We start from the raw sequence: 13097 nt of genomic DNA on the forward strand, positions 1-13097 counted from the left end.
TCGAAGTGGTGGTGAATATGGAGTGAGCACCTATGCAATCACTAGAAGTGAAACTACAAGTGGATCAATCATGAGTGGAGGGAAATGACATGGGGTGTATGCAGAGTGGTCATAAGCTTAGAGGTTGCATGAATCTCTAAAGATGGTGCAAGTGGATTTGCAGAGTGCACAAAATGAGCTGGTGTTACTGCAGTCACAGTCTGAGTCATTTATGGAGATTATTGCAAAATCAAGCTCCCTATCATTGAAGCTGAATGAAAGGTTAGCATTGAGTGAAGCAAAGGTAAGATAGTTGCAGTAGTGGTTGGGTGAGGAAAAAGTAGATGTGGAGTGTTGGCGAATGGTGATTGATCAAATGCAGTAGGAGTGGGATGTGGCCCAACTAGTGATCAATGTACCAAGGATACACAATTTGGTGGAGAATGTGTTCATGGAAATGCAATGGACAACAAAAGTACACCAAGAAGCTACTTATTATATGGGACATTATCACCAAACATTCCTGAATGAGAACCAATGATATATGCAATTTGTGGATAGGGAATTTACACAACTATTGAATGCATAAGTACGCACTGGTAGGTTTTTGATTCCCATGGATGTGGTACGGGTTTGTAGAGGATGGAAGCTTGGGGCTTCCTCTTCAAGAGCTAGGTTAGAAGAAACACCATTGATTGGACACCCTATCTTGCCACCTTCCCCAAGGAGGCCAGAATAAATAATCTGCAAGACATGATTTGAAAGCAATGTTGTCATTGTCATCATAGTAGAATAAAAGTTGTGTTTGTTTTTTTGGAAAGAAAAAGGAGGACTAGTGTTGATGTTAATGTATTGGATAAACATTTTCATGTTTGTTTTTAGTATTTTCATAATGTATTTGGATTTTTTTCATTTTGAGGAATATGTGGATGTTTTTGGAGGTTTTTATAAGTATTTGAATGTTTATGGGATTTTTGATAGATATTTGAATTTTTTTGGGATTTTGGCAAATTATTTGGAAAGGTGTCAATCTCTATAAAAATAGGAACAATATTATCTGTAGGGGAAGAAAGACCTTTACTTGTATGTAGGAAACTGAATGTTTGTGTGGGCTCTCAATGAAAGCTGAGTACAAATTTATGTAACATTTAGAGAGTTGTGGCATTTGAGGCATAATTTCATGTAAATGATAGCCTTTATAGATAATCTTAAGACCAAAGTTGGGATTTTTCTCTAGGTGTGTGCCAAGACAGATTCTCATGAGGCCTATAAAAAGGCGTCAAGGCCTTTTGGGGGCCTAAAAGGGCATTACGGGGCCTTGAAAAAAGGTGTTTGGGGCCTAAAAAAGACACTATGGGGTCTTGAAAAAGGCAAACTAGGGCCTAGAAAAAAAAACACTTTGGCTTAAAAAGGCATTTGGGGGCACAAAAAGGACACTTTGGCCTAAAACATCACTTGGGGGCCCAAAACGGACACTCAAGCCTTGAAAAAGGTGCTTGGGCCTAAAAAAAGGCGCTTGAGGGGTCTGAAAAGGAGAGAAGGTTGTGGCAATCTCTCAAACTTATCCTTACTTATTTTGTGCCCCTTATTAGGTGATGATGAAAGAGTTTGATAGATATTTGGGCTTTCGGGATAGCATTGATATATTTTTTGAAGGGGTCTAGATCAATCATGGTCACTGCAACATAAATAAAACTAATAATCTATTGGGAATTGTTGTTCTTGGCAAGAGGAATGAAGAGAGGACTCTATTGAAGCCTCTTGTACTATTCGTGTTGTGCCATATTTTCCAAAGCCCAACAAGATGTTTTAGGACATAACCATGCTACATATTAATACTGTTGAGGCACTTTGTATTGTTTTGCCAGAGGTAATGAAGCCATAAAACAAGTCATAAAATATTTCAATATTTTTTAATATAGTGGGCCTCACCATTGATTTCATATAAAACTAGTTGAGGTATGCAAACCTATCCCGAAGGAGCAACAATTATAGATGGGCACCACTTTGACATGAAATCAATGGATCATCAGTTTGAAAAATACATCAATAATTTATGCATAGTTGAATAGCTAGTTTGAGTTGAAGTGAGCCACATTTGACTGGAATTTTGAGATGTTTATTTTTTAAGATTTTTAGGTACATTTGGCAATTATTAGCCCCTTTTAAATGTTTTTAGCAATTTTTGACAATTTTTTGGATAATTTTGGGCAATTTTTGAAATTTTTTGATAATTTTAAACAATTTTTGAATTTTTTTTTTTGATAATTTTTGACAATTTTTGAATTTTTTTGATAATTTTTGTCAATTTTTTAGTTTTTTGATCATTTTTGACAAATTTTGAATTTTTTTGATAATTTTGGAGAAATTTTGAATTTTTTTTTGATAATTTTTGACAATTTTTAATTTTTTTAAATAATTTTTGAATTGGCAAGAGTGGCCTGAGAATCTGAGTGAGATTTGTTGGAAAATGGGGAAAACCCAAACTGTATCGAGACACCTAAAGAATCAAGGAGAACAAAAGTGGGCCAAATGCGAAAAGTGAGCTTGAAAAGCTATATTTGAGATGTAGAAGGCAAAAAAAGGAAATTTGGGACGACAAATGGGTTCGAATGAGGGCTAAAAAGGATGCTTGGGATCATTGGTCATGGCAGATAGCTGACATGTGCATTGATTTTCCTGCAATTCATGTCTATGGTATCTCAATATATAATCTAACTCCATGTTTCTCCTGATTTGTTGTTCTTCCCTTTTTTGCTATTATACTAATTATTTTTGCTACTATAAATTGTGTATGATGCTAAGAAATCACTGAACTATAACCCACAAGTGCTTCTCAATTGGGTATGCGTGAAATTAACTCAACAATGCTAGATAAGCCTCAAACAAACATAATTTTTCTCTGATGAAGTTGTTGGGTATTTTCTTGATTGTCTTTTGGAATTTAAGGACTTGTGTTGTTTAAGGAAATCAAAGGTGCTATCTCTCGCTCCTTTTGAAGCCAAAGGTGACATTCCTTACTTCTTGTGTACCATTTTTTTTGGGTATTTTCTGGTGTTTTTAATTTTTTTGGGGTATTTTTAGTGATGAGGTGTTCCTCAAAGCTTTAGACATAAATTTTTTTTTCAAATGGATGCTATTGATGGGCTCTGCTAGGTCTATGCCATCACAATCTAAAAGTCTGTAAGTACTAGTCCCAAAAGACTCTGTGATAATGTAAGGACCAATCCAATTAGTCTCCCACTTTCCTTTGTTTTCCCTAGTAGCTTGGTTCTTAGGGTTTTCTCAAAGCATTAGGTCATCAATCTGAAAAACACCAGGCTTGACCTTTTTGTTGTAATATCTTGGTAACATAATTTGATACATTTTGAGGTGTTTATGTGTGGCATGTTGATGTTCTTCTAACAATTCTAGCTACTCTAAACCAGCCACTCTATAGTCTTCATCTGATAGGATGTCACAAAGAGTAACTCTCAAGGATTTGATCTCAACCTCTAAAGGAAGAATAGCTTCACAACCATAAACCAAAGAGAAGGGTGTTGTACTTGTCCTATAGGCCTAGAAGGTAGGGTTTAGCTATAAATTCCAATCTCTACCAAAACCGTTGATGGTTCTTTTAAGAATGTTGATAATGGTTTTGTTGGTGGCCTTTTCTTGGCCATTGCCTTGGTGATAATAAATTGACAAGGAGTGATGTATAATGTGAAAATTTTCATATAATTCATCAATTATTTGATTTTCAAAGTACAAGGTGTTGTTCATGAGAATGGTGTGGGGTATGCAAAACCAATAAATGATATGGTTTAAAATGAAGGAGGAGATTTGTTTTCCTATCAAGTTGGCAAGTGGTGCCACTTCGACCCACTTGGTGAAGTATTCTATGGTGGTGATAATCCATTTATGTCCACTGGAGGAAGGTTGGTCGATGAATCCAATCAAATCAAAGCCCCACTGATAAAAAGGCCATGGTGTGGCCAAAGAGTTAAGCTCTAGGTCTGGTGCATGAACAAGATTACCATGGATTTGATATTTTTTGCAATTCTTAACAATGTCGATAGAATTCTTTTCCATGGTTGGCCAAAAATAACCCATCCTAAGAATCTTCTTTGCTAGTGTAAACCCATTAGAATGTGAACCAAAAATCCCTACTTGGACTTCCTGCAAGCAATTTTGGACTCATCCTTTTCAAGACATCTAAACAAAGTACCATCAAGACCCTTCCTATACAATGTCTCAGTCACCAAAGTGTAGTGTGAGGTTTTTCAAATGAAATTATGTCTCTAGTTGCATTAGAGGTCAGAGGGGATGGTGTTACCACAGAGGTAAGTGATGATGGGGCTATACTAGAGGGAATCAAGAGTGTCTAAATGGAAAATGATAAGGGAATCAGGTTTAGTAAATGTAGGTTGAACCACCTCTTCTACTAAGAACTCATACCACTCATGCTGCTTTGGTAACTGAAGCAAGGAGGCCAAGGTGGCCATAGCATTTGTTGCTCTATTCTTATCTTTGGGAATTTGTTCAAAAGTAATATGAACAAAACACACCTTAAGTGTGTCAACCATATGTTTGTAAGGCAATAAATTTTCATCCTTAGTCTGATATGTGGTAGTGACTTGATTGATGATCAATTGGGAATCTCCATAAACCTCTAGCACTGTTAGTTTCCATTCTAAAGCTAGTTTGAGGACCAAGACCAAAGCTTTATATTCTACCATGTTGTTGGTGCAAGGGAAAAGTAGTTTGTAAGATTTGGGTATGGTAACACCTAATGGCATGGTGAAAAAAATATTGGCGCCTGATCCATGGTGTGTGTAAGAACTATCAAAATAGAACTTCCAAGTTACTAGCTATGTTTGAAGAATGCACATATCTAGAAAATCAGCGAAGATAGGATTTTAGCTCTCTATAGGTGCATCTACCAATTGATCGACAAAGGCATGTTCTTTTATTGCTTTCCTATCAACATACTCAATATCAAATCACTGAGGATCATCACCCAATTGGTCAATCAGCCTATTAATATTGTTTTGCTAAGAAGATATTTGAGGGGATCAATCTTAGAGGTGAGCTTGACCTTATGTGTCAAAAGAGAATGGAAAAGTTTTTGGGAAGGAAAAACTATGGGTAAATAGACATTTTTAATAAAAGAGTAATTGAGTTCATAGTTGAAAAAGGCGCGACTAATGTAATAAATGGCCCTCTCTTTTCCTTGGTCATTTTCTTGTGCTAAGAGGGCTCCAATTGATTTATTTGTTAGGGAAATGTAGAGAAACAATGGTTTGTGTGATAGTGGAGGTACCAACTTGGGCAGATTCATCAAGTAGGTTTTGAGTAAATCAAAAACCTTCTAATAATGATCATCCCATTTAAAAATTATGTCCTTGTATAGTAAGTGGATAAAAGGCACACACTTTTCTGCCAACTGGAAAATGAAATGACAAATTGATTGAAGTCTACCTTGAAGATAGCATGGTTGGCTTAGGTTCTTGAGAGGTTGCATGTTGACTATGGCTTGCACTTTTTCAGGATCAACTTCTATCCCTTTGGCTGAGATAATTTATCCTAGAGGCTTGCCGAATTTGATGCCAAAAGCACATTTCTTTGGATTGAGCCTAACATTGAATGCTTCTAGGAAAGTAAATACCTTGTCCAAGATGGGGAGATGTTCTTCTTGAGTATGAGATTTGGAAAAGATATAATCCACATAATTTTCCATAAAGATGTGCATCATGTCATGAAAGATAGTGGTCATGGCCCACTAATAGGTGGCCCTTGCATTCTTTAGCCCAAAGGGCATCACATTCCAACAAAATGTGCCCCATGCACAAGTAAAGGTTGTTTTCTCTTGGTCCTCTAGTGCTATCCTAATCTGATTATACCTTGAATATCCATCCATGAGTGAAAAACATGGAATGGCCCTCTATTGGATCTAAAATGGTGTCAATGTTGGGAAGGGAAAACAATCTTTAGGACATGCTTTGTTTACATCCTAAAAATCAATGTAGATGTGTATGCTATCATTTTTCTTTGATATAGCCATAACATTTGATATCCATGATGCATACACTAAGGGCCAAATGAAGTTGGTGTTGATCAATTTCTCTAATTTTTCTTTGACTAGTAGAGCTATGTGGGGATGCATTTTTCTAAGTTTTTGCTTAATCAAATTGACCTCTGGAGAAATGTTGAGGTGATGGAGGATTAAATTTTGGTCTAATATCATGCAAAGTTTATTTTCCTCTCTTTGAAGAAGTTAATGAATGCACTTCTCTCTTCTATACTTAAGGACTACGCCAAATAGATGATCTTTGGTTCTGTACCAATGTTGACTTGTTCTGTCAATTCAATCAAGATAGATGATCTTTCCTCAAAGTGCTTGGGTAAGGTATCAATAACCTCATCTATGGGTGTCACAGTTAGGTTTTCACCATGGGATGTGTCACTTCTATTTTTTTCTCAAGATCAGTTACAACTTGGTAGTGATTATCAAGGCTATGAAATGCTTGACGTGTTCTAGTTAACTAAGATGATTGATATCGGACCTGACTGTGTGCATTTCTTCTATTCTTCATGAACAAGATGGTTCAACTACATTAAGGTAGATGAAGACATCATGGTTAGTGTCAAAATGGGGAATACAGTGAGGTTTAGTTGTATCCTAGCTAATGAGTTCAAGATAGACTAGGGAGAGCGATTCATAATATGGAAAGGGTTCAACAAGATTTAAAGACATGCTTTTGTTAGATAGCTCATACATTGTATTAGTTAGGTCAATGACATGTACTTCCTCTAAAGCATCCATAAAAGTAGATCTTGTGAGGGTCTCATAGTAGTCATCTTTGACTTATGTTGGAAAGAAGTCAAAAAGAAGGTTTTGAAACTGAAACCCTTCAATATGTTCATCATCCTCTAAGTTGCTCTATTGTACTCTGACTCTTGGTGAAGTAAAACATAGATGAGAGGTTGATCCTTGTGTAGTGAAAATTTTGGACATGGGCATGTGAACAAAATCACATTCTTTTTCATGAAGAGACTCTTCCAATATTGATTTGAATTCCCACTTAGTGGAATCGTCATCATCTTCATTATAAGAGGTGTCTATGGGTGACTCCCTTGCATGATGTGAACTTGGGAGGGATAAATTAACATTTATAATGTTCACTATTGTCTGGCTACTACCATCCCTTTTTTATGCACCCAAACCAAGGTGAAAGAGGAGGAATTACTATGCTTGGGAAAAGACTTGGAAGAGATTTGTGTCTTGTCCTGTTCATTGTAGCCCACCCCTATTTTGGATCTATTGGACTTGAACTGTGTTAGAGGTTTGACAATGCCTGTCCCTTTCCCTAGGGGCCCATCTCCCATATATACCATCTTTTTCATTAGATCAAAAGCTTTTCCATGTAGGTGGGCAGAGATTTCAAGGTTTTGTTGATTGATTTCTTGTACCGAGCTTGGAGGTACTCTACTTTCTTTGACAAAATGTACATGATATGGCCTAGTGGTGGATAATGGTTTTCCATGAGATCTTAGAAAGAGTGAGGGATCAAATAAGGAGGTTGAGTACTCACCTACCCCTTTGTGTTGAAGTTTAAACTTTCTATCAAATTCTTTAATTAATCTATCCATTTCTTCATAGTGTGATTATTTAGGGTCTTTGGATGGAAAAGGAAGTGGAGAACTTGAACAACCTGTTGGATACAATTGTTCAATTGTGTGTTGTCTTTGATGTTACACAAATGTCCTATTAGTTATTAGTTAGAGTCTATCAAGTTTAGTTTGTTAACAAGGCAAAAGGTAGAGCCTACTGAGCTTAGAAGGTTAGCAAAGAAGGTTTATAGTGTCTACTGAGAATTCTCAGGCTTTACCTTGTGCATTCAGTTGTTGTCGAGCTTACTTGATCATCAAAGGCAAATATGGCAAAGATAGCTCTTATCGAGTTCACTCGGCAGCCAAAGGATTTTATAGATTTTGCTGTGTTAACCAAGTTGAGATGTTTAACTCAAGAAATTATTTCTGGAGCAATGTTAACCAAGTTGTGATGGTTAACTTAGGAAATTGTTTTTGGAGCAGTGCTCACCGAGATGGGTTGGCCAATGAAGGATTTCATTATTTTGGGAAATAAATTCTATTTGTTTAATGTAATACTTGTAGCCAACTAATGTATGGTTTATTGGTAAATCTAACTTGTAAATATGCCAACTTGATAATTTGAATGGTATATATAAGAGGTCAAGTTACTAATTCTAAGTGTGTGATGGATTTGATGTGATATGAATGTGAAGGAGGACTGATTATTGTAAGAGTGAATTTTGAAGGATGACTAGAGATCATTGAGGAGCAGCAAATCTATATTTAATCAAGGAGGATCTAAAGGTGCAGAATAGAGATTTGTACTTAGCAAATTTAGTTGCATCTTATTCAGGTCAATTCATTGTTACTTTCTAACCATTGTAGCAGTAATTTCAAATCTCTTAACAGATTTGGTTTAACATCCATTTTGTAAATCCTCTAACAAGGTGACAATTCAGTTGAATTTTTTTAAAGACCTCTAGCAAGGCCACTCTTAACAGGGTGAGTAAATCCTCTAATAGGGTCACACCTAACAGTGTGTTTTGTAACCTTTAACAAGGTTGGCTCCTAACAAGGCTCACTTTAGAAGAGTGAAAATTGGTAGCTAGTTACTTGGTGGTTTTTTTCATATTGGGATTCCACATTAAATTTGGTGTCTCTTGTCTTCATGTTATTTACTTTTGCATGCATTTTAATAATTATGAATGGTTAAAGATTAGTAACAAGTTAATCTACCAAGTTACAACATTTTTGTGAAGTGTTTACTGAGTATCAGCAGTAACTAGTTATTTAAGACATCTAATAGATCTGGATTTGTTTTTGAAGTAATTGATTCACCCTCCCTCTCAATTACTCCATCTATAATTCCAAAAATTGGTATCAGAGCTTTTGGTGCTTGTAGGAAAAGATTTCAAGGACCTAAGCTAAAGATCAGAATGTCTTACAAGAGGGAAATTCCATGAATTAATAGAGACAACTTCTCAGCATGGCAGGGATTGATGAGACTTCATCTAGCTTCTATTGGTTATACATGACTAAAATACCTTGATGAAAAATATGTAGAACCTACTAGCACATTATTTGTTAATGATATTGCTTAAAAGAAGACCCACAACAACATGATGATACATATTGCATCTACCCTAAGTTACGAAGAGTTTGATGATATCAAGGATTGCAAAACTTCTTTTGAAATGTGGAACAAGTTAAAAGAAATCTATGGAGGTGATGATAATGTCAGAAGAGCCAAAGTAGAAAGTTTGAGAGGTCAATTTGATCAAATGAGGATGAGAGAGGATGAAAACATAGAAAAATATGTTGAAAGAGTTAAAGCAAGTTTCAGTGTAATCAAAGCATCTGGAGGAGATATCAAGAAGGAAACAGTTATAAGTAAAGTTCTTAGAACACTACTTCCCATTTATGCAATTAGAATTTTTTCAATTTGAGAAAGAAAATGTGAAGCAAATCATAAGATAAATTTAGAAGCCATATTTGGAAGATTGACTGCATTCGAGCTAGATAACTATGATAATTATGTCCCAGTTGCCAAGAACATTAAATCAGCATTTGAAGCTAAGTTTTCACTCAAAAAGAAAGGCAAGAAGATAAAGGATTCTTAGTCAGACAGTGATGAAGAATTAGAATAGAGTTCTGACAGTGATCTTGAGGTGGTTGAAGTTCTACTAGTATGGAAATATTCAAGAGGCAAAGGAATATACAAAGGTAAGGTTACTCTAATCTATTTTTCTTATGAAAAAATAGGACATATTACCGCTAGGTGCCCAAACAAGCAGAACAAGGATGAGAAGAAAGGTCACAATTGCAATGGCAAGAAAGACTTCAAGTCATTCAAAGCCAAAGGTAAGAAAACATGTTTCATGGCTAAGGATTCTAATGATTCTGGTGAAGAAGAAGAAGATGAAATTGTTTACATTGTTGTAAAGGATGAGTCTAATAATGATGAGGAAATGATTCTTATTTCTCATGTGAGAAAAAATGATACATGGATTATAGATAGTGGTCATTCTCATCACATGACTAGTGACAAAACTAAGTTTGAACATTTTGAAGACTATGATGGTGGCAGTATGAGGTTTGGTAATAACGAACCTTGTTGCATAAAGGAAAAGGAAGAATCTCACTAACCAAAGAACTTGTATGTGATAATTCATATTAGGTAGAAGGACTAAAAAAAAATCTATTAAGTGTGGCATAGCTATTCAATAATGGATTCAAAGTGGAATTCATGCATGGAAAGGAAGGACTACTAGATGGCAAAGGAGAGCTGATTGGATCAGGCACTCAAATAAAAGGTAACTTATTTTATCTTAAACTTTGTGAATGTTCATGTTTTATTGCCCAAGTTGAAGAAAGTTGGTTATGACATAGGAGGTTGTGTCATGTGAACTTTGATAACTTGGTGAAAATAAGTAAATTCAAGAAAGTAAGAGGCATCCCTAACATAAAGAAACCTAAGGTTGGTTTATGAAAGAATTGTCAAATTGGCAAGATGGGAAAGCCTAGCTTCAAAAGTAAAAACTATTAGTCTGAAGAAGTTTTAGAAATTGTGCATACTAATTTGTGTGGACCTATTGGAATTGAAAGTTTTACTGGTGAAAAAATCTTCATTCTTTTTGTTGATGATTACTCAAGAATGATGACTGTCATGTACCTTAGAGAGAAATCAGAAGTATTTGAAAAGTTCAAATGGTATTTGGCTAGAGTAGAGAAGGAAATAGGAAAAAGACTAAAATGCTTGAGGTCAGACAGAGGTGGTGAATTCATTTCACATGAGTTCAATAAATTTTGCATTGAAAGGGGAATCAAAAGGTAGGTTTCATCACCTGGAACTCTTGAACAAAATGGAATAGCTGAAAGAAGGAATAGATCTATCATGGACTGTGCAAGAACCTTAATGATTGAAAAGAGTATTGCTATCAAATACTGGAAGGAACCTATCAGCACTACAATTCATACTTTGAACTGAGTACAACTGAAGAAAGAGTCATTCAAAACCCCCTATGAGTTATGGTATGGCTAGAAACCCAATGTAAGTTAGCTAGAAGTATTTGAAAGAAAATGTTACATTTTGAAAGAATCTAGAAAAGGTAAATTTCATGTGAAAGATGATGAAGAAATATTTTTGGGATATTCTTGCAAGAGTAAAGCATATAGATGTTTGAATTTGTCTACTCACAAAGTCATAGAAAGTGCACATGTGAAAGTTGATGAGTTTGTAGAAAGAACTGAAGAAGAAAGCAAAAGGGAAGCAAAAGACTACAAGAGATTTGTTTTCATTGAACCTGATACAATGCCAGGTACACTTGTCAATTAGAAATATTCTACTCCAGAGTCTTCAATAACCGAGTTACATGAAGTTCAAACCAACCTAATGCCTACTAAGTTTTAAGTACCCGAGCTACAAATAGAAGCTACTGAATCAATAGTTATCGAGCCCAAGCAACCAAAACTAGAAATTGAAACACAAGGAGATAACAAAAAAAGTCATTCAAAAGGCAAGGAGCCTATGCTAGCTAAGTCTGTTAGGAGAAATCATGCACCAGATTAGATCATTGGAGATAAATCTAAAGGAACTATGACAAAAAGTAAGTTAAAGGGTACTTGTTTACTTGGTGATTTTGAACCTAGAAGTGTCAAAGATGCACTAGAAAATGAAAGTTGGATTGAGGCTATGAATGAAGAGATAGAGTAGATAGATAAAAACAAAACATGGACTCTTGTACCCAAGCCTAAAGACAAAAATGTGATTGGAACTATGTGGGTATTTAGAAACAAATTAAATGAAGATGGAAAGGTATCAAGGAACAAAGCTAGATTGGTATGCAAAGGATACTCTCAAGAAGAAGGAATAGACTATGGAGAAACTTTTTCTCTTGTTGCAAGATTGGCAGGTGTCAGAACTTTACTTGCATATGGTGCCTACAAAGGATTCAAATTTTATCAAATGCATGTCAAGTCAGCATTTCTCAATGGTATACTAGATGAAGAGGTTTACGTTGAACATCCTGAAGGTTTTGTCGATCTAGACAAGAAGGACATGGTCTACAAATTACATAAAGCATTGTATGGTCTAAAACAAGCCCCTAGAGCATGGTATGAAAGATTGCACAACTATCTTATTCAGATTATTTTTTAAAGAACTAATGATAATAGCAGCTTGTATATCAAGGAAGAACCAGATAATAAGATTGTTTTGGCAAAAATATTTGTAGATGATACTTTTCTCACATGAAATGATGATCTTTACAAAGAATTCTCAGAACAAATGAACAAGAAATTTGAAATGTCAATATTTGGTGAGATCAAATTCTTTATTGGTCTTCAAATTCAATAGAATAAGAATGGCATCTACATCACTCAATCTAAATACATCAAGGAGATACTAAAAAATTTTGGTATGGAAGACTACAAACCACTTGGGACTCCTATGTGTATTGGATTGAAACTTACCAAGGATGATGAATCAAAGGAAGTGGATCAAACATTATATAGATCTATGATTAGAAAATTGTATTATGTAGTACATAGAAGACTAGACATTGCCCTTGTAGTTGGTATTGTAGCAAGATTCTCAGGAAAGCCAAGAGAAAATCACATGATGGCAATCAAAAAGATCATGAGATATTTGAAAGGCACTGAAGATTATGCATTATGGTATAAACTTGGAGGAAATTTGGATTTAAAAGTGTTTACTGATGTAGATTGGGTAGGAAACATTGATGACAAAAAGAGTACAAGTGGAGGAGCTTGATTTCTTGAAAAAAGGTTGGTTTCTTTGAAAAGTAAAAAGAAAAATTGTACATCCTAGTCCACAGCAAAGGCAGAATATGTTGCAACAGTAGTAAATGGTTTAAACATTGTTTGGTTCAAACAGTTATTGGAAGGTATGAAGGAAGAAATCAAAGAACCTATTGTTATATTTTGTGACAATACAATTAACATATCCAAGAATCCAGTGATGTATTCAAAAACCAAGCATATTGCTATAAAGTATCACTTTGTCAGAGAATTGGTACAGGATA

Source organism: Cupressus sempervirens, chromosome 6 (genome assembly GCF_028749045.1).
Source record: "Cupressus sempervirens isolate cs-2001-9-10 chromosome 6, ASM2874904v1, whole genome shotgun sequence".
NCBI classification, from domain to species: domain Eukaryota; kingdom Viridiplantae; phylum Streptophyta; class Pinopsida; order Cupressales; family Cupressaceae; genus Cupressus; species Cupressus sempervirens.